This window comes from Rhipicephalus sanguineus, chromosome 5, assembly GCF_013339695.2.
Source record: "Rhipicephalus sanguineus isolate Rsan-2018 chromosome 5, BIME_Rsan_1.4, whole genome shotgun sequence".
Lineage (NCBI taxonomy): Eukaryota > Metazoa > Arthropoda > Arachnida > Ixodida > Ixodidae > Rhipicephalus > Rhipicephalus sanguineus.
In genome coordinates, this window is record NC_051180.1 from 47,653,494 (window position 1) to 47,676,635 (window position 23,142).

Sequence of the window (23,142 nt, forward strand, 5' to 3'; positions counted from 1 at the left end):
CACAAAAACGTTAGTAAGACGTCCAATGGTGTCCTTAAACAATTCCCAATTAGCGTCGACAGAACGCAGTGAAAACTCCGGCAAGTATTCATCCAGAAAAAGACCTAGTTCACGGTTAATCGCATAGTTTATAGTTCCTAATGTGTTTTATCTGATTAATCTGTTTACACACTGGAATTTCAACATCAAAATGGAGCAAGGAATGATCACTGACGCCAGGTAGATGCGTGACTGAAGAAATAAGATGCGGTACGTTAGTTAGCACCAGATCTAAAATACTTGATGTAGTTGAAGTAGTTCGAGTAGGTTCAGAAACAAGCTGTGACAGGTTGAAATCCAAACAGGTCGTTAAAAACTTTTTACATTCAGTCGAGAAAGGGCTAAGATAGGGCGTTGTACTATTCCACACAATATTGGGGTAGTTGAAGTCCCCAGCTAAAAGGATAGGAATGTTGGGAAAGCGTACAGCGACCATGTTAAGCGCGTCATGCAATTCGTCAGCGAAAGTTGAACACGAAGATGGGGGACGGTAACATATGCCCAAAATCATCTTCTTAAAGCGTACACAAAGTTCAACCCAGACTACTTCCAGGTTACTTGGGAAATGAATGGGCGATGCAACAAAATCTTCCGCGACAGCTATTAAAACACCTCCCCCACATCTTTGACCTCTATCAAAGCGAAATACGTTCAACCTCTTTTTGCAGTTAAACAGTTCCATGTTCATTGCCTTGGAAGAAAGCCACGTTTCGGTTAGTAAAACAACATCGGCATCACAGGAATCAATTGCACAATCAAGTTCATCTCGCTTTGGTAATATACTTCTTATATTGGTAAAAAGAAAAGAAACAGAGTTTGCTGTAGCAGGCACTGAACCACTGCCCCTCGCGCATCCCTATGACGCAGTGCGTGGTAGAACAGCGACATCGCGGGTTAACTGCTGATTGTGAACTTGCGCACAAGCGGAACGAACAGCGTGCACAGTAAGTGACGAGTCACAGGTATTAGGGTCATCGTTATCATGAAGTGGTGCCTGTCCCCGAAAACTATTTTCCATAAAAACGAGCTCATGAGCAGCTCTGTAGCTATAACACCGACCGTTAATGTACAGTTTGTTGTACCTAAGCTTGTGGTGCGAGCCCTGAGCCTTTGCAAATTGAAGCAGCTTTTTCCTGGCTTGACGCGTTTCCAAAGAAAAATCTTCCCTTACGGAGATGCCTCTGTCTTTGAGCTTCGCTGACTGAGATAGAATTAGTTGCTTCGTTTTAAATGAACGGAATTTCACGATAACAGGACGGCATTTTTCCTCTGAGAATGCACCGATCCTATGAGCCCGCTCAAACGCATCCTTCGTAAGTTCTGGGGTAAAGCAGCTAGAAATCATGTTTAACAGCTTCTCCTCTGTTGCCTCCCATGTTTCCGATAAGCTGTCATGTACACCGAAAAACAATGAATCGTCTCGTCGGTGCCTGTCTTCCAGCTCAGACTGACCAAGCCGCAATTTGTCATTTTCACGAGCTAGGTTATCCGCGAGTTTACGCAAGGCCAACAGATCTTGCTGAGCAGAGTCTGTGGTAGGTGGGTTAGTTTCAACTGCGGAGAGCCTTGCATCAATATCAGATATGTTGTTCTTCATGGTTTCCTGAGCTTCCTTTAATTCAGCAATAGACGTAATTAAACGTGACCGCTCAGATTCCATTCTAGCTGTGCGTGAGTTAACGCTTTGCAACAGGGTTAACATCTCATTAAGCTTCTTCTGTAGGGCATCATCGCTTGCATTGTCTTTAGACCGTGTAACAACGCCAGAAGCACCATTAGAAGGGCCAGGGCTGAGCTCTATGTCTCCTGATTGCAAAAGCAGCTGACCACACACATCAATTGATTGCACAAGCAAAACAAGGAGCACTCGTGGGCATGGGAACAGTAGAAGACAAGCATTGCTAGATTTCTTGGCAAACAACTACACTAAGGGGAGGGGCAAAGGGAAAGAAAGATGAAAAGGTAGCAAACTGGATGCTACAATTCTAGTTAACCTCCCTGCCTTTCTCTCGTTTTAATATCTCTCTCTCTCTCTCTTGGCAAACAACGAAGTGTCATTACTGACCTGCATGAACAAAGGCATGCTGTGAAGCAACCGAAGAACGATGCTGTTCACACGCCCACTGGAATGCGCTGGCCGTTGGTGTCCGCTTAAATCCGGAGGAAACGGTGATGTCGTAGTTAATGAACTGAATTTGTGCGACAGAGAGGTCCAGGAGGGTTGCCAAGGCAAGTCATTTCCAGCGTAGTCCCCCATGGCGGCAGCAGTCTGTAGGCGAACACGGGGCGATAACGGCTGGATGGTTTATGCCGCGCAGATTTGAAGGCATCCCGCTATCTGCATGAACAAACGCATGCTGTGAAGCAACCGAAGAACGATGCTGTTCACAGGCCCACACTGAAAAGCACTTAGAACATTGTGAGCATATTTCTTTCATATACGGGTTATTATAATGACATATTTACCAACGATGACAAACTAGTCATTTGTGACTTTCGGCAACTAATACAACGATCACGATAGCAGAGAGGCTGGCTTCTTATACCGCGTCGCAGGCACCTGAGATGCTGACGAACAGGTCTTTCCTTCGCACCGCTTATGTACATTTTATTTTCCCCTCGCTTTTACATTGTGAAAGCATCTCTGTCATGGAAAATTGACACCTCTCGTCCTGGGCCTGGCGGAACTTCTATTTTCATCCCTGCTTGCTCCTTTGTAACGCACGCATGTCTTTCATTTCTCGTCTCTTGGCTTCAGTGTTCCATGCTCACAGAAAGGCTCGGGCATGAACGCCTCGTTCGCTTCCCTTACCCTTATAGTGTTCCGTTTTTGGCTTTTTATATATATATAGTGACACGTGCTTAGCTGCTACACCAGTCCTATACAGGAAAACTAAGGCAGGTAGGCGTAAGAACATAGACGCCGGTTTCCCCTTGTCGATAACAGTTGGTGGAAGATATTCCTCGCCTGCCGGTACCCTAGATCGGCTGGTCCAACCTGTCATAAGTAAAGTGGTGGAGACGCGTGCTCTATTTCGAGACCACGTCAGTTGCAGCTGTGCGCTCGTTTGATTCTTTGGACTTGCGCAAGTTCCTTTTTTTTTGTCATATGCTCTTTGGGAGATGTGGACGCTTTTACATAGCTCCGGGCTACTCATTTTCACGGATAATAGTTTTAGCAAAAATAATTGTCTCCTTTACGTGTTCACTCTAATTTTCTCGTCCTCGCTAAGTACATTTTCAACGCTCAAATTGGCCTTGGTAAATCCTGCTTTAGGTTTTCTGTGCCCGCACCTCACTAAGTGCAAGGATTTTGTCTTTCCCTCAAACAGACATTCTGCGAATTACACACTCGCAATAAAACTTCGCATAGGAGGCCGGCATGTCCGTGAAGCGATGACTGTGCTATTATTCATCGATTTATTTATTTTTCACTTATCTTCCCAGTGAACTTGACCATTACTTAAGCTACATAATTATTCAGAGAACAATTGATTTGTTTTAACTCACGCTCACCTTGCTACGTTGCGCGATCTATCTTTCTAGGTTATTTTTGTTAGATCTTTATGATTACTTATTTCTGTCGATTTACTTTATGGTATCTTCAGTTTGGTTATTGTTTTACGTTCTTATCGAAAAATGCAGCGGCTGAACTCATTTCTCGTCCTAGGCTAACAAATAAATCTTGCAAAATTGCCTTTCAGAAATACGGAACGCGAACCTTGCTCTTGGAGATGCATTGGTTCAAGATATATGGTTATAATAAAGCTTAGGCATAATCCTCTTAGTGAATTAAGACAATCGCAATACACAACCGTCATACGACTGGCCACATTCAAACTTATAATTACACTTAAATGATTTATTACAGGAGCTACTTACGAGATCTTCAATCACTTTAAGTGACCCTTTTCTATCTTGCCTCCTTGCTTTTTTTTTAGATTTAGCTCGTATTAAACAAGGAAATACAAAAGACGTTTCCTTCTGCGTTCCACCTAAATCGAAGTGAAAATTATGCTCCTTGAAAACTATGACACAAAATTAAACTACATCATAGAAAAAAGGAAGGCAGCTCACTTAACGAGATCGTTAAGCGAACAACTCGAGCAAAAAACATCGCCAATGATGCGGAACTAGGACAGCATTAAATGAATAATTACAGCTGTGCCCATCATCAGTGAAGATGGGCCGTTGAGATTTTATTGGCGCAGGAAGCACCCCCTTTGCCCCCGCCCCTACGCACGCGCACTTGCTCACGCTCACGTTATCTTCTCTCAGAGACATAGTGGGAATATTTTAGCCGCAGAGGGTCATATTGTTGTCTTTGCCATCAGCCCTGGCAGGAGTGTTCCAAATTGTTCCCTCGCGTAAGGGCGATGAGGCGCGATGTAAAGGGCCTCGAACTTGAGTATAAATGACAGGGGAAAAAATAAATCGATACTAGTTGCAATGCAGTTGACGAAATATTAGTGACGAAATATTATTATTAGACGCAAACAATGAAATCTGACAGGACAGCGGTGCTCTTTAAACTAATATTTCATCATGACCGTTTACTAATAAGCCCAACTCGCCCTCTGGTTTCAAAGCAGCAGGCCCGTTCTCGCTATCAATGGGGAGTTCGCTTATTAGGTGTCAAATGCTAATCTGTTCATTCCCATTAGTACACGTAACCGCAATATACTTAAAGCAAGCTTCTTGCGAATAAACCACTTTTCCCTGCACGTGTGTGTGCGCGTGTGTATGCTCGTGGGCGTGCGTGTGTGTGTGTGTGTGCGTGTGCGTGTGCGTGTGTGTGTGTGTGTGTGTGTGTGTGTCGAGGGGGGGAAGCACCGATATCAATCCCCGATAATCCTTCGAATTGATCTCAATGATAACAACGACGCATCAGACAATGTTTTCACACAATTGCCTGCAGTCCACATCATCTAGCCAGCATTCTTACATCAATCCGGAAACTTGAACGTACAGTGAAATATGCTTTGTAGCTGTTCTCATGCATCCAAAACACCGGTCTCTCCCTAATCGGCAAATGATAAACACTTCAATGCTCTTATTAAGGCTACGTCTTTCGCAGCAAGAACCATAAGGACGACCGAGATAAGAATATTACTATGGCTCGAGGCGAAGGAAACAGAAAAGAATCCGTGACGTGAAGAAGCTGACAGAATAAGAAAAGAAAAGCATTTTCTCTTGTGTCGCTCGCCAGCGGGACTTCACCCCAACGGAGCGCCTTTTAGCACAAAGAGATAGTATCGACCTTCAAACGCCAGAACCTCCTTGCTGTAATGTTGCCAGGCCTGCTTCCGGGATTGGACAGTTTATTTTCTGTCGGAAAGGAACCCGCAGCTCGCAGTTGTTTATACACCTTTCAGGAAGAAGCTGTCATGCTTCTCCGGTAGATTGACATGAAAGGAGAGGACCGTAAGGATGAAGCTATGTTATGGCTAGTGAGATAGCTGCGTGAGCTTAGTGACTTTGGGCTGTCGGAAATTAAGGTTGAACGAGTTCACTTCTGTCAGGATCAAGAAGTAACACACACACACAAAAAAAAACGGGTCAATCGCGCCTGGTCTGAAAAGACCGGGCTTCAGGACTCTTAATAAAGTTTTGTGAATGAATGAATGAATCTTCGCAGTATGCGAAAGAAAGACTAGCCAGCGAGTAAAGTGAAAGTGCACTTGAGCTCTGATAACAACGACTTCATTAGCACCGCCTTCATTGGATTTCAGATAACGAATGTCGTCGATAAAAAAAAACAAAAGAAAAACAAAAAATAAAACGGTACCATCATCGTCCTTACAGCTATTCAGGCTGTTAGGCGTTGGCGATTTAACGAAAGGTTATTTGTTTTAGTGAGGTGTTCCTGCAATATTTGTAAACAAAACGTCCGTGAACTGCTTCGCTCTCTCTCGAGATGGCAAAAACTGAGGCCTTAATCAACGAAAAAAAAGGGGGGGGGGATCAGTTGGCTCGCGCACCTCCAGCCGCGCGATTCTCTTCTTTTGCCGAGGCCAGCTGGATTATTGTGGAACCTTCGCCGCCGAAACAGTAAATAATAATTAAACTATATGAACAATAAGAAAGACAAATACGGGAAAAAAAGATATGGAGAGTTGTCTGTAACTGTAGTTCGCGCCGCCGAAGCACGAAATAAAGGAAAAAACTGAAAAATATCAGAATAACATTACACAAAAAAAAACAATTGAAGTAAAATAACAAACAAAAATTAAAATATATATTGAAAACATTAAAAAAATAACCTGAAAATGAAGCCGCGCTCTGTAACCGTATGTACGTACATGTGTCTCAAGTTCCATCGAGCTGCGCTCACATTTCGCGCTAAGGAGTATTGTAATCTCCGGTAATATTTTATACAACGGTTATTGTGATGGTAAAATAAGCACGTTACGTACAGTGATTTCCCGAGCGCCCGTGACTAGATTTCACTATCGATCATAAAGCATAACTTCCGGATGTATAAAATGCCTAACTCGTTCCCAGAACGCTTAATTATATAGACGTGACGGCTCCAAAGCAGAAGCAGCAAGTAATATCCCTTAGTCGTCTTGTTTGTACATCCGCCGGTCGCTGTCTGTGTCAGGATTTGCTCCCTGGATCCCAGAGGTAAACACTATCGAAGCACGCAATCTCGCCACGCCGCAACCGCCAAACCCAGATGTTTCCAGTCAACATCCCTTCCTTCCATATACATCTTTGATTAAAGCCACCGCGCACGCTCTTGCCAGCACGCGAGCTCTTGTGGCCACTCTACGCCGCATCTGGGATCCTCGGCAAAGTGGTTGGGGCCTTTTTGTGCGATCTTGAAATGCGTATATTATAAACCGTTTTTATCTATCTATCTATCTATCTATCTATCTATCTATCTATCTATCTATCTATCTATCTATCTATCTATCTATCTATCTATCTATCTATCTATCTATCTATGCGCCTACATGTTGGCGCTCGCGTGGTCGTCTCCTTAACTTGGTGAAAACAATATTAGCACAGCAAGACACAAATATATAACGAACAAGATTAACAGATCATGAAGTGAATATCACGACATGCTTTGTCGCATACTTCACGAAACCCTTTGCCTGAGTCACGTCTGGCACCTGGAAAGGCCAGGATTCCATGGTCCTTACACGGCCCTGGAATCCGGGTATGAGCCACAGGTGATTCACAGTTTGTATCAACCCAGGAACGGTGATAACAGTATTTCACAAATATTTGCACGATCGCGTGATGGCGCTTGCGTCGCAGAAAATGTGGGGCCGGCGTCGGCAGCGCTGTCGGAGAGAGAAATACCAGAGGGACGGAACACTCTAAAAAAAAGGGAGCGAGAATGGAGCAACGGGCTCCGTTCCTCCTTCGGAGCCGCGACTTTCTCCTTTGTGGACGATTTACTCGTCGCGCCCTCTTGCGGCAAGCGCCAAGGGAGGAACTTTTCTCCTCAACCAGGTGACTTGCGCGCGCGCGCATGCGCACGCCGAGTTAAATCGTGATTCCGTGCTGCGGAGAGCGGCTGCCCTTTCGCGCTCACTCGGCAGCCTTAGACCAGGCCATCCAGTGCTACTGATCTCGGCCAGTCGCGTGCAATTACTTGTACGTAGGATTGATGCGAGCAACACACGATTGACGTTCATTGTTTTTGTTCTATGTATTGAGTAACGTTTGTGGCGTTTTTTTTCTTTTTTTTTATAGGCTCGGCGTGTGCGCGATGCGCCGCATACTTCCGTGTGTCTCGTGTTGTTTGTATACGTTTGCGCACGATCTGCTTGTCATAAATACATTAAGTCCCGCTTCACAAAACAGTCTTGTTTTAATGAACACCTTAGACTGTACACCAATAATTCAACTTTTTTCGGCGTTAACATACTTGGCTAGAGCACGCGTTTTTTAGTTTTACACAGCACTTATCAATACAACAAGCAATATAAAGCATGAAGTTTAATTTTTACAACATTTTAGCAAACGTGATACCACCGGACAGTGCATGCGTGAAAGTACGATAACATGTAATTGCTGGAGTTTGACGTGTCGAAACCACCGTATGATTATGAGGCACGCCGTAGTGTGGGACTACTGATTAATTTCGATCAAGTGGGGTTCTTTAACGTGCACCCGAACATGAACACATGGGTGTTCTTTGCCTTTCGCCCCCATTGAAATGTGGCCGCATTTTAACGTTAACCTGCATCGTAATTACACATATCTGAAAAATAAGTCAACGACTTCTGTCAATTAAGCCAAAATTCTCAATCACATGCGTTTTGGAATACGCATGCCATCACTGAGAATTAGGATCGACTTATGCACGCGTGCAGTATGTATCTCTCGTTCTCAGGATTTTGCTTTCGCGTGCGAAACTCAACACAAAATACGCTTCTAATGACAGCTGTGCACAGTGGGTAATCACTAACAATCTCACTCACCTTTGTGAAAAGAGTATTCCAAATCTAACGCAAGACAAATCACCGCCACAACGACAACTACACAGTTGTCGCACAATGACCACAATTTCACACGCCAGGCGAATACCGTGACGTAACGTAGCAGAGCAGCATGTAGGTACAGCGTACTGAAATATTACAGAACACGTAGTGTTGGTAGCGTTCTTTTCCATAATTCGCGCGGTGTAGCGCCAGTTTCTCTACTCAAGTAATCGAGCTGCCGCGACGCCAACGGCCACTGACATCGCTCTCGAAAGACCACCGTCCGGTGCGAGGCCATCTTGTCTTGTTTCTTCGCACGACCCGCGTTGTAACGTACGTATACACAAATGAGGCGGCCGTACCGCATCAGAAGCATTGTCACTGAAGGGCTAGCAGTTGAAAGAATCCATGGCCCATCGTCATGCTTGTGGTCAACGCATGAACAGAATGTGAACAGATGCCAACGCCAAACCACTCAACGAAGTCGACGCGACGAAGGCAAGGCGACAGAATCTGAACATGTTACCGATGTTGCGCCCTCCCACAGTAACTATTGAAAATAAAGAAATCAGAGAGAGAGAAATTTCATCTGTGGCCGCTGTCGGAAGATGGCGCTACTTCAAAATGTCGTCGGAATGGTATGAACCGTTCTCGATATGGTCGTTTTCGCACTAACTTAATCAACTCTGTAATTATATTGTTCATTATTATGCGGCTTTAGATTAACTGGTGCGCTTGGCTAAGCCATAGCTACTATTTAATAATGTCGGCGTATATTGTGACGCAGCCATGGAATCGTAAAGAGTTGAAGAAAAATGATGCATCTTTGTGCCACCATGGTCCACTGTAATTCAGTGACTATATAAGGGCCAGCGCTTCTTAGAGGAGTATGTGTAAACGTCTGTACGTATGCGTCTGTAGTGAATTGTTTGTGTTGTAGGTTTTATACATGCGAATGAATTGTGTATGTATGAATTGAATGTGCGTACTATGTGTCTGCCTAGTGAACGTGTGCGTATCTACTTTCCGGTGTCCTTGAGTAATCCATGAATGGGCCTACCTCCCCGAAATGCCGTGTGCAGTATCAACGTACGCCGCCTCAGTCAGAAACAACTTTTTTTTTAGTATTGTTTAATCCCTCTAGGTGGCGCCAGCTACCACCTACTTCGCGGCCGCGGCGCTCTCATAGCTCCACCTACTTATATGAAGTTGAACATCTATCTATCGAAACTATGCTCTGCTGCGCCGAGATTGTTTTGATGCGACAGAATGTACATTTTGGAGGCACAAACGCGTGGATAACGTCGCTACACCGTTTGACGCTTCGACAAATAAAGACAACAAGCCTAACGTACAGTCTCCGTGTGAGAGCCCCTTTGCAGTACCCGTCTCTTTTAAAGTGAACGCCGTGTCGCTGGCCGAGCGAAGCGTACGAGTTCCGTCGTTCCGTTTCGCGAGGTTTTCATCACTACAGGTTTGTCTGCTTGATTTTATTGTCATAGCGTTCGATATTAAGCTCAGCGGGACCGTTTTTTGTGACTGCCAGTGCCGCATACTCTTTATCAGTCGAGAATCGATGCGCTCGCTAGGCCTAAATCTATTGCTCGCTTCACTGGCTTGGCGTAAGCCATCTTGATTTTGACGGTTTCTCCATTGAAAAGGGAGGAACGGTTTCTCCATTTGAAGACGAACATTGGGGACATCGCCGTTTCTCCCTTAAAGGAGAGAGGGTCACTCCATTTTTTTTTAAGAGTGAAAGATTGAAAATCACGGTTAGAGTCACAATCGAACCGAAGTATCCTGCGCGGCAGTTAAGTCTTTCTTTTTTAGAATAACAGAGAGCTGAGCTGGTTGGTAAGTATTCATTCTAAAATAGAGAACGTGCAAGAACCTTTTAGCTGCGGTCGCTTGTACGTAGGACAGACGAGCCGCTGTGTTAACCAGAAATTATTGGAGCATAAGAGATCGCTAACCGGAGGCTCCCCTTCTAATTTTTCTTTACATTGTCGAGAGCGAAAGGGCACGTCAAAATTCGATGAATGCGCGTCTAAGGACTGAGACACGGCATATATATAATAGTGGTAGCGCATGCGTGAGGGAACCATGGATTAACTTGCATAAAGAAGAAATCAAATGCCTTATTGTTATCTTTCACGTCGACCCCCACGCGTGCCGCATTTATAGTTCGCCAGTTGCCTGGACATGCGCAGATAAGTTTTCATGCCTTCTTTCTTTTCCTTCGTTTTGCGCCTTTGCAGTTGTTAGTCGGCGTATGTGGCGTCTTGACTTCTTTCTTGTGTCTGTGTTTGCACGCCCTGTCTTTTAGAATGAATCAAGTATTCTACCACAGAGCTATGTCAGCGCTTGAAAATGCTTACGAAAAAAGTCACAGTTTAACCCCAAGGGCGAAGCAATGAATGCGATAGCAAGAAATTGTAGTGTTTAACGAAGTAAGGCTGGCAGCTAACTGTTTTGTATCCGACCTCGCGTAACTACAAAAAGCTGGTGTAAGAGAATACGGCCGCTCCAGGGAGATGCTCTCCGCATAGTAACTTCGCGTTGAGAGCGTAGCACGTAGAAGGGTATACGAGCCGCCCGCTGTGATGGCTTTCGAGATAGCGCATGTGCCAGCGATCGCGACCGCGCCCTTAAATCCAAAATTCAATGTAGTGGCTGCTCGTGCGACACCCCCCCCCCCCCCCCGCTCCCCATCTCGCGTCTTTTTTTGTGGTCGTTAAAGATGGCGGGGCGTTTCCTATCTGCTTCGACGGCAGACCTCTCGAGCGGGGTGATGTTATCGCATGCACCGTCCGAGCGACGGAAACGGGTCGGCTCGTTTGATCTCTGATTCGTTCGCGTTCATCGCCCCCGCTCGCGCGCTTTTACCCGCGGTAGAACAGCAATGCGCGGGGGGATGCAATGCGTGCAACAGCAATGCGCGGAACAGCAATGCGCGGGGGAAAAATCGCCAGGACTGCGTGGAACACGCAGCGCAGTCAAAACGAAAGCTGAAAGAGTGGCCTTTCTACAGCCCGTTGTAAACTCTCTTGAGGCAACAAGTACACTTGCAGGGTACCCACTGCGCCATAGATCATGATGATTTTAAGTGCGGAGCACCCTAGGGGCCCGGGCTGTCGTATGCTGTCGTATGCTGTCGTCGTCTCATGTAGCTTTGCGTAACGCAGGCAAAACCATGGATAGCATAGCCATCTGTAACATAGTGAGCACGCGCTCGCGTCAAGGACGTCTTCTTCCTCCTGTTCTGCGAGCGCCTTGATGATGATATTAAGTGCGAAGCACTTTAGGGGCCTGGGTGCCGTATGCTGTAATCGCTTGACGTAAATCAGGCAAAACCATGTATAAAAATGAAAAGAAAAAGAGGAAGCAAGCGAGAAATAGAAAAAGAGAGAAAGAAAGAGAGAAAAAGGAAGTAGAAGTAAATAGAAATAAACAGAGAAAAAAGCCAGAAAAAACTGGAAAAGAGAAAAAGAAAGAAAGAGAGGATTAAAGATAGAGAAAACCGAAGAGAAACAAGGAAGGCTGCTCAGCTCCGCACTTCCTTCAGGCTTGGCACCACTAGTGTGACTAGCTGCCTTAATTTTTGTGACCGACAGACATACAACTTTATTGGGTCCTGTGAAACGCTACTATTAGAGCAACGCCGCGGGCCGCTCCCACGTGGGGACGGGGAGGCCTAGCCTCACCGCCCTGTGAAGTAGGGAAGCACCTACTATGCCATTATTCGTAATTCTACGGAGAAGCGTGGCAGCCCCGACACATATGTGAGGTTTTGTGCTCTTTGTTTGTGCTGCTGTGGCTGATGACGATGAAGAGTTATGGCTGAGCCCTTTGTAACGGGTTGGAAGCATTCAAGGACCCACTCGTTGCGAAATGCGTGTTGTGTGACGCCTCATTGCTATTTTACTCTTCTACCCCGCTAGATTTCATATGTTAGCCCCATTCCTTGCTCGACATGACGCCTGTATAGGCTCTTTTTGCCAAGGCGTTTCAAGCACCGGCACAGCTCTTTCTTGAAAATACTGTCTTGCTAGTCTTTTATCCGGGTCATAATAAAATCCAGCCATTCGTGAGCGCCATGTACTGTGCAAGCCAATAATCATGATTAGGTCAAAACGTAGTCCGTCCTCACTGTCTATTGCTAAATACCGAATTCCATGAAGGTCTAACGGAAATTCTTTTTTTATTGGCCTCTGCAACACGTCCCAAAAGTGCACCTGCTCTCAACAGTGCAGAAAGACGTGGTCAATTTCAAGAAAGTATGGCCCGGTTTCTCGAGGTAGAAAAAACAAAAGAATGCGTTCCTTCATGGTTGGCTAGGGCAGAACCCCTGCTTACTATGAAGGAATTTTAAATCACAGTGTTGGTTATCCAGTCGGTAGATGTGTGCCTTCATGTATGTGGTGTCTTGTAACATTATTCTGTAGTCCCCGTTTGTGTGGTGTACAACCGGAAATAAAAAAAAAATAACGGTGCAGCTCTGCGCTAAAATGCTTGACTGCTACGCAGAGGGCCCGGGTTCAAATCCTATCCGATCCTGGATATTCTTTTTCATTTCAATTTTTTTTTTATTTCACGCGATACAGGTTAAGGATACCGACGGCGAAAAAATCGGCCGTTGTTGTGTTCTCACAACAGCTATCGCTGTAAAGGACCCTATAATGGCGTCATATCACGGCAACGTCGATTATGGTTGCAGTGTTCGCTAGCGGCATTTGTAACAATATAATAAACATTACATATTAACTCCTGTGACTCGACAAGCTATGGTCAACGATTGCTCAACGCGGAGGAATACGGCAAAAACCGCGGACCATAGGATACCCTTTGGGAGAGAGTGTGGTCGTCGTGCCCGGTAAGCCCAGGATCAATCACGTAGCCAGGGGAGGGGGTCTAGGAACCTCCTTTCCCGCCATTCCCAAATTGTGGCTTTCCTCGGGTACTTTCCTCAGAATAGGCGCTTTCCTCGAAACAGGTGCTTTGCTCAAAATTGTTAAGTCCTTCAGCAAATGCTCCCGTGGACGCAGCAATCGCAGTACCGGTTCAACTGGAGAAACATGGGAAAGACGTTTGCCCTGCGGTGGGAATAGTCAGGCTGATAATGATATCACTGCTCTACTTAGCGCGACGGGTTCCGGGCACGGAGCGTTGTATACAGCTGGTGACGTTACCATACACACATGCGAGTGACGCTAGAACAGCGAGTGAGTTTTCACAACGCTGACGAGGTGTTGTCAAGTCGCCGTCATGCTATGAGCTTTAAAAAAAATCATAATTGTCCCCAGTCAATTTATCTTTTATATCTTTTAGTCAACAGTTGATTTCTCAAAGCCGCTAATGGCGATTAAACCGGGTGATATCTTTTACTTATAATACATGGGTTTTAGCCTATATGATCTTTCTTCGTTCATTAATAATTCGTAACGCTGATATTCCTTCCACTTCACTCGACGTAACTCATTGCTTCATTCGTTGTTTGGTGAGGCACCGCTGCTCTACATAATCAACAACCGTATTAAAAAGAGAATAATCTCGCCGCTCAAACGAAATGAACCATGCAAAATAACATAATTAAATCAACGATACACAGAGATCGAGCCACACTGATGGATTGTTTGGCTAGGAGAACAGATATGAATTCACAATAGGAAACGTCGGGGACATCTAAACAACGAGGAGCTACAATGTGGATCAATCACCGTTAAATAATTAGAATGAATGTGCACAGTTCAGATAATGGAGTCAGCACCAGAAGGTGAAGGTTGAGGCATGCCTACATCTGTCTCTGTCACAAATTACCGTTCAATATTCCATGGAGGCGTCGATCGTTTAACGTGTTGCGGAGTAAACAAGTCACGCAAGTAGCAAGTAGTCCGTGAGATCTGTACAAGTGACGCTAACTAAACGAAGCCAAGGGAATTCTAGACCCAAATAGCGCCGAAGCAAAGAAGTGTAAGATCCTAAACGCGATATCAAGAGAGGACTATATAAAATAAGACGCCGAAATAGGCTGTAACCATATAGTGCGAATAGTGCGGAGTACCTGGGTCCATTCTGAACAATGCTGCGTAGGACGTGCCCGCGCCTTTGATAGCTTTGTGTGATAGCAGGTAAAAGAGAGAGTCATATACGGAAACGCCGAATAAGAGGTTGTTGCAATTACCGTGGCAGCACTTCGGCGTCCGAGTACGTGATCTTGGCGTCGCAAGCGAACGTTTTCTTCTCGTGTGTGTTTCACCATTCTGTGCAGGTCCTCTCAAACTTGCCTGACATTCGCGTACGAAGCTCCTTTCGGTGTGGATACGGTAGTTGCCAAAACGCAGCATAAATCTAAATGAACCTTATTTTTATAATAATATATCGTAATTTCTATTGCAGAATATAATGTCTAATAATAGCCCAATTATTTCTTGCGTTCTAGTGTTCCACTAAATTTCGCAACAAAAGTACGCGAAAGAAATTAATACCTAAAAAACTTAATTTGTCAGCTCCCCCTCATATTTTTAATTCCAAAATACAGGTTCGCAGTAGTTAAACTGTCGCATTCAAATCTCGACGCTTCAGTGTGTGTAATGTCAACACCGTCTTTGTTGCACATTCAAGAACGTAAAAATCTGTCTTTCGATTATTCCAACGGTACCAACATCAAAGGAACGATACAATATTTTGGTCTGTTTTTAAGAAGAGAGTGCAATTTTTACTAGTCAGTCTCACTGCTTCGTGCCTGATGTCATTTTTTTTTCTTCAATTCAAGTGCGTTGCCGCGCATTCTAGCATCTTTTTTATATGCCGCTTCAGCCATCCGAAATTGTTTGCTTGAGAGGGCTGAATGAGAGTGCTTACTGGAAACACACGAAACTTTTGTATACAGTTTAATCAATAGAACACGCACGTGCATCCTTCTATGGCCTGTATTTTATCTGAAGTTGAATTGGCAAGATAGAAGTTTCAAGCTCTCATTAATTTACCGTTTTGTGAAAAGCAAAGCTTGCATTTAGTTAAATTGCGCAGTCAGTGCCAAAATATTAGAGACCACGAGACACAAAGAGAAGCTCAATATTCCCGCTGCTTTGGCCGGCAGACTTGTATTTACATTTCCAGCCTTCTCAAAACCACGCAAACAACACGTACTGTGTACATAGACCGAATACAGTCAGCAATTTCTGGGATATTTATTTTTCTCACACCTAGTTGTCTCTAAACTTTTGAGGCCGACTATACGGACATGTTATGTTTTGGTATCAACCAGAATACACGAATATGAACCATCCGCATGCAAGCGTATGACCGTGAGAAACGTGAGGAACTTGCAGCATATTTTTCATCCGCATTACAATGACCACTATAGGAGTAACTAGTATGGCTAAAAACAAGTAATGAGACAGCTGCGACATTTCTTCAGGCGGCTCGAGGAAACGAAGAAGCAAGCCATATGCGAGGCCATAAAATTTCTACCACGTTCTGCCAGACCATTAGAGTTTGCACGCGATGTACGTCGACGCGTAGTTTGAGCAAATGGCAGGCGAGAGTCGTGTGAAGCATTTCGTTTTGCTATTTCAGTGATCGGACTATTCAAAAAAATATTCTTCACCTTAGTTTACTCGCCGCTGCGGCGGTACATGCAAATGGATCGTTAATAGCACGGAGATTCCGCTCAAACGACGTACGCAGCCTGCGAATGATGCGCTGCATGTGCCGCCGTTGCGGCTCAAACGGTATGCCGAAGTTTTGATTTAGCTCAGTTCTTTTGCCGGGAAAGTTGTGAAAGGTAATTGTGTCATTCGTGCACGGAATCTCAAATGGGTATTCGTATAGGAATAACGTCGTATTGTGTGTGTAGTGTGCCCATAGAAACAGGGTCAGAATTCGCAAAGCTTCTTTTTCTTAAGTGTTCTTTGCGTTGGCCGAACTCCACCTATAATAATATATTCAGGATAAGGATTAACTGGACTTCCTCCTTTGAAGTTTTCCCATCGACCATATCAGGCTGAATGCGCCGGTTATCGTCTTAGGAAGTTTTCTAACAGAACAGTATTCTTACCCGCCACAGTGGTCTATTGGTTACGATGCGCGAGTGCTGACTTTGGTCGCGGGATCGAATCCCAGCCGTGGCGGCCGAATTTCGAAGAAGGCGAAATGTTAGAGGCCCGCGTGCTTAGATTTAGGCGCACGTTAAAGGACACCAGATGGTAGAAATTTCCGGAGCCCTCCAATACGGCGTCCCTCATAATCATAACGTGGTTTTGGGACGTAAAACCCCAACAACTATTATTATTAGAACAGTGTTCTTAAGCGGTTGTGAATACGGGCTCAAATATTTAACATTCGGCTGCCTGTTATTTAGATCATGCAATATAACCGATACTCTTTTGTAGAGTGAAAAACAACGGATTGCCCGCAGAATTTCTCTACTCAACGTTTTGGTGGAGATGCACGCTTCGTACCTCCCGAACAGCGTTGGTGTAGTGAGCAACATAGATGAGAAAACTGCGCTTGTTTGAAAATGGACTCGATAATCCTTTACTTTTTGCTGAACTGTGTTAAGTATTGGTTTGTATAGATTGATACTGCCGTTCGTGACTTGTTTCTTTGTACGAAAGCGATGCCCCCGTAACGTGTCCCCGTAACGACCGACCTCGTTCGTTAACGAGTGGAGGCTGAAATTATCGGTTTGGTAGATACTATTTTAGTTATCTGAAATGCTCGTAATAGTTAGATTAGTTTCGTGCATTGTGATGTGTCTGATAAACCGAAAAGCAGGCGCTTCCTACAGGTGCCTTGAAGATACCCGTGTTCCTGTAAAGATGCCTGTATATGTGCATAGCTACAGTTTTGCAGCAGTTTTCTGAGCTGAAAACTAAGCCTATGTTGGTCACATTTATAGCAAGCATAAACTTCCTAGCCTTTATGCCCGTTGCATGATAACTTGTCTCAAACTAAGCTATACGGGAAGTTGCAAGTATGTACTACACACGTTTAACAGACGTTGGCGAAAGGGACCAGGCACATGTAGAGCATCGAGTGTTTATAACATCAAGCATCGGTGCGGTACGCGTAACTCGTCTTCCCTTTTCTTTGTCTACGTCTGTTAATACGCCGACGGCGTCTGTTAGTGCTTTTGCACGCTTGCATTAAAGCAGTTGCAGTGAAGCGTGACAATTCTGATAGGTATAATCGCCCTTTGAACCACTTAGGCTGGTGGTTCTCCAACAGTCATGGAATTTGTCGACGCGCATCGGAAACTGCAATCCTGTACACATCTCTCTGCTCTTTAGGCAGCTGCTATGCGAGAGGCAAAGATAGGTGCACATCTAAATTTTGATTCACGCCGCATGATCTTTTCCCAAGCAGGTCTGCTCTGCACTGAACGAACATGCATGAACTGTTGTAATTTGGTGTGCGCTGGATACCTCTGCAAGCGTGTAATGTTTCATTCATAACGAGTTTGATCCGGTATTCCCGACACACGACTCCTTCACGCGGAAGCCTCATTCCTTCACAGTGGGCAATGGGCATTAAGCATTCGTGTTTAACGTCCGGAAGTTCAACAAGCGGGACGCGATGCACGTCAATGTAATAGAACAGCACTCTTCGTAGAGTGTAATGCAGCGTAAGCACACACAAGGGAAAAAAAATAAAGTAACACGACATCAGAGCGCTGAGCTGCGTCTTTTTTTTTTCATCTTTGCTGTTGCGCTTTTTAAAACTCTAGCATGAATTGAAACCAACTGGAACCAACTCGGCCGTCTTGCTGCTAAAATAGTGAGTACTGGCGTAACTAGAATCGGACATTTTCCACTGACCAATAAACATCTGGTGCTTTCATGCAAACTGTTTTTCTCGCTTCCATGGACTCAGGTCTGCATTATTCTCCACGATCGCCAGTCTCATCCCATCTACTGACCAATCAATTCACAAATAATTAGATTTTTATGCCTCTTTTAGAAAACTACAAAGATCGTATTTGGTGCTTCAAACTTTTTTTTAAGTATCAAGTATTTCCAGTAACTATTACAGCAGTTTCTGCTGCAGATAATGCTGTGTATGGAGACGCCCTTGACGTATATCTTGTCGCCACCTGTGTTGTAACCTCATCTACATTGTACTGCACAGTATAACAGCGAGTATGCGTCCGATGAGAGTGTCTGCTAAAACGAAAACTGTATGTGTTATCACATACAACCACCTAGTTTGAACATTAGGTGGACTGTTCGTCTCCGCGTTTCAATCTGATTCTCTTTTAGCTTCTTTGTTTGCATATTTGCAAAAGCCGGTGAACATTTTTCTTATACTGCGTCCGTCTTGCTTGTTCATTTGTTTGCTTGAAGGCGACGTATTTTCGTTATGCACTACTTGCGTAAGGGAGGAGTATTAGTCAGCATTAAATATCATGCCAACCTCTCCTACGGAGAAATTCATTGCAGACGTCTTAAACCGGTCACATTCTCCCTTTGTTCTGGAGCCAGCGTCGTCGCACAAGTTTGTATTGTACGGTTAAATCGAGCAAAATACTTTCGACCAGACTAATGCGCGCGACCATATAGAACTTTTCTTTTCCTCAAGGCTGGCTTTGACCGCGCAGTGTGCTCGCCATAAGTTGAAAAGGTTCTAAAAGAAGGAAGCACGCCGGCGACCGATATCGGCCAGAAAGAATGGACCATTTACGAGGCTGGTCGTAACTCAAAGCCGTTACCATTTATTGCCTATCATTTTTGTCTCCTGTCTCGCCTTTCATCATATCAGTTTTTTGTGTGTTTTTTTTCTGTTTTTATTTTGTCCATATCGTTTACTTTTCGCTTATAGCCACGTCGAAGAACCGACCAAAGAGAAGGACATTTATTGACGCTTTTATCGCCTCTATATTTGACACGTTATCTTTTTACTTACACGTTGGTTCACTATATACCATCATCTTCTCGTAGACGTGGATAACGTATATCAGTTCGATCATATTGCTAATTTAGCGCTGTTACAGCGTTATCGGTCATAACACACCTATACGCATCATATGTAGCATATAGCATGCGGCTTTATCCGAAAAATAATGTTGGAAGGCTGGCTTAATGCAGCGAACAACTTCACTCACACTTCAAATCCGTATGAAGAATATATCGATAATTTCCATACATATATTATGTATGTACCGTGACTCGATATTATCAGAGCACAGGAAATATAAAATCTGCAAAATAATTTTATATGAAACGCTTTCCCACACAGCTTAAACTTATTTTCAAGAGCGGCTTTTCATTAGTAGACTTTTCATTCTGAAAAAAAAAAAAAAAATTGCTGGAATCAAGCTCACCTGACTACCATTACACCCTCACCAGAGTTCGTAAAGCCCCGAAGAGAGGAAATGTTGTCTGTTACACTTCATGTGACATGATGCTCCTAAATGCTCATGCCCTGTTGTGTTACATGGCAAGAGGGAAGTTAAAAAAGCATTAGTTTATTATGCTTCATTTATTATATCTTATGACTGCTACGCTCCTTATCGTGCGTCGTGATTACATACAATAAATTTAAATCAGCGTTTTCGGAAGGGTTTTCTATAAGTGTAGAGCCAGCATATATCAATACAGGAGTCAGGAAAAGAACCAAGTTTCCTAAGCATTCTTTTTTATTAGCTTTGTGAATTCGGACCTTTCACGTGTAAAAATACAAAAAGAAACGGAAGATTGGGAACATGCTCTCGTACGTTCACGTCCGCACCTGTTTTGAAGATTTAACTTCCCGCTCGCATTTCTCTATCCCCACAGGGTCACGCCATTTCGGGTAAAAGGATCGGGATTCTTGATGGAGACAGCCAAGCGCCGGAGGCAGGGGGGTCATTCCGGAAATTAAATTCTCGGGAAAGTATAGGTCAAGTTGCCCTCATGAAGTGCGTCGTTTATCAAAAATCAAAGCAACAGCCCGACGTGCGGTTTCAGAACCACAGAAGTGTATACTGCTGTCAAGTACACTCTTTCAACGTGTGCTTCGAAAGTTGAATGGTGGCAGTTTTTTTCTTTTTTTTTAATTCGTGCACGTATTATAAGGGCTATTATGAGGATCCTTCTGTCGCGACGTTTGAATTTGACGAACGTTGTTTCACTGCACTTTATTTCGCGCGATCACTAGCAGCTTCATTTATATATACTACTTACTCACGAGCTATTTTAATTATCCTGAAAAGAAACAAGTTTTTGAAGTATTGAGAAATCGTTCAACCTGGAATACAACAGGTTGCTCCCCAAACGAAGACTAGTACATTCGAAATGCTTGCTCCAGCGACATTCCGTGTTGTGCGAGTTCTCCTTAGTTTACTTACCCTCATATCTCCAGCGTCACAGAAGTCTGATGAGTTAGTAGTGAACAAATGTTTGCCTGTATACCAAGGCTTAGCATTACTTGGAGAATCGGGCTGAAATTCTGTAAAACACTGCTACACTTGGTACCGAGGGAAAGGAGGCTTACCATCTAAAGTGAGCATGCTCATATTATTGAGATTATTTGAAGCATAGAGTTTCCTACGCTTACCTAGAGGGACTCTGTAGCCACCATGGGAATGATGGGTATAGTACACGAATTTGCCTAATCTTCGTGCTTACGGCTTCGAACGAACTTGTAGCTTTGTTTATCGCCGTGTTTTGGCGTTCCTTTCAGATAAAAGAATGGACCGTTGTGAACTTCGTGACCAGGTTTGAATTGGTGAGCCTAAATACGTTGAAGTGGTGAAGTGGAACTGCTGTCTTTTGCTGAACTTCGTCTCGCGACAAAGCGGATGCAGGCGACGCGGAACCAAACAGAGCCGAAAGAACGAAGTTCAGACAAATCCGTGTACTACCCATCATTACCATGCTGGCTGAAGCGCCATGCGTTGCAGCTCCCTAAGACACTAGTGCCAGAGTTCCCTCTAGTAAATATTGTAGAAAACTGTACCATTTGAAGTACCATGCCTCCCCGCGGCGACGGCAAAGCAGAATCTCTATAATGCAACACAGCGACGATGAGCATCCATTTACTAGTGGCACGAGCAACGAGTGACACTCTTGTTTTCCTTCCAGGCACTTTCGGTCGAGCACCGACTTCCGGTCGAGCATTTAGTTCCGGTTTCCTGAATATTTAGGACATTTGTTTTATAAAATAAAATAGGTACGAAATCAATGGTTTTGGTTCAAACTAAGAGTTATATTGGATGCATACAACACCGGACAATGAGTTTACTTAAAATAGTGGCCAAATAAATCTTGCCAGAATCAATGAAAATTAACTGAATGAGTTCGTTGAAAGTGCCGACACTTTTCTTGTGAGCAGCTCTGATCGCTGCGGCACCTGATGGAGAAGCTCCCAACTACGCGCTTCTTTCTGCGTGGCCTCTGAGATGCCCTTCGGCAGCGCGCGAAAAACAAACTTAATCCAAGAAATACTACATCAGGGTAACCGAACGCCGAACTCACTTCCAGACACCTAAGTGAAGGATTCGGGTCGTCTGCATTATTTTTTTTATCATTGCTGCGGCAAAACGAGGAAATGTACATCGTCTACGCTTAGGCGTAGCCTTCGTATACACGCCTCACTTCCTGTGTCGCTTCAGAAGAGAATGCCCACACACTGCATTCATGGGAAGATAAACGAACGTAACTAAGCCGAAAGAACTTAATATTACGCACATATTGAATAATACACGCTAAGGGAGACCTAATTATTTTACATAGCTTTAAGACTAAAGAAAGAGAACGTAAACAAAAAAAGCAAAAAAGAAAGATGGCTTAGCTCCCCAGCCGATGCCATAAAAATCTCATTTCCCGAAATGGCTGCTTTTGGCATGAGCTTCTACTCCACTCGATGCAGAAAAAGGCTTACTTTACCGCGACCCGCAATGCACTGGTAGGATGCGGTACCGCCACTAACTTCTCATTCATTTAGGTAAGAAAAAACTACGCGCTTTGTTTATTTCTTCGGGGTAACCACCTATATGATCCCCGTGTGTACATCTTTGCTTCATTAAAGGGCCGCTCATCCAGTCTATTCAAGGCACACTGGAGAGTCCGGCGATCTTCATCAAATTGGGCACAATGGCACAAGAGATGTTCAATAGTCTCTGTACAAATGCAGCTTTCGCCCATGGATAGATGTACACACGGGGATCGTATAGGTGGTTTGTGTGATGCGACATGTGTATATCCTTCTCTCTCTCTCTTTTACTCCTTTATTCCCCCTCCCAATGTGTAGGGTAGCAAACTGGACGCATTGTCTAGTTAACCTCCCTGCCTTTCCTACATTCCTTCTCTCTCTCTCTCTACGCGTGTGTACATAAGGTACGAAAAGAGAAAAACCAGAATCATGTGACTACACGCAACCTTTTTTTTTAATTAGGACTGCAATAAAAATCTTACCTGTAGGATGTCCTTAACCAGATTAGCATTTTCAATTAATTATGGTGTGATACATTCCAAAACAATGTACAGTCCAATTACGAGTATAGCGGGGATTATAAATGAATTTTGGGAGTCTGGAGCTCCTTAGCGTGAACTTAAGACTTAGTGCACTAGCTTCTTTGCATTTATCGCTCATTAAAACGAAGCCGCCACGGCTGGATTTGAACCCACGACCTCCTTCTCAGCAGTACAAAGCTATAGAGATTGACTTAAGATTGGTTGAA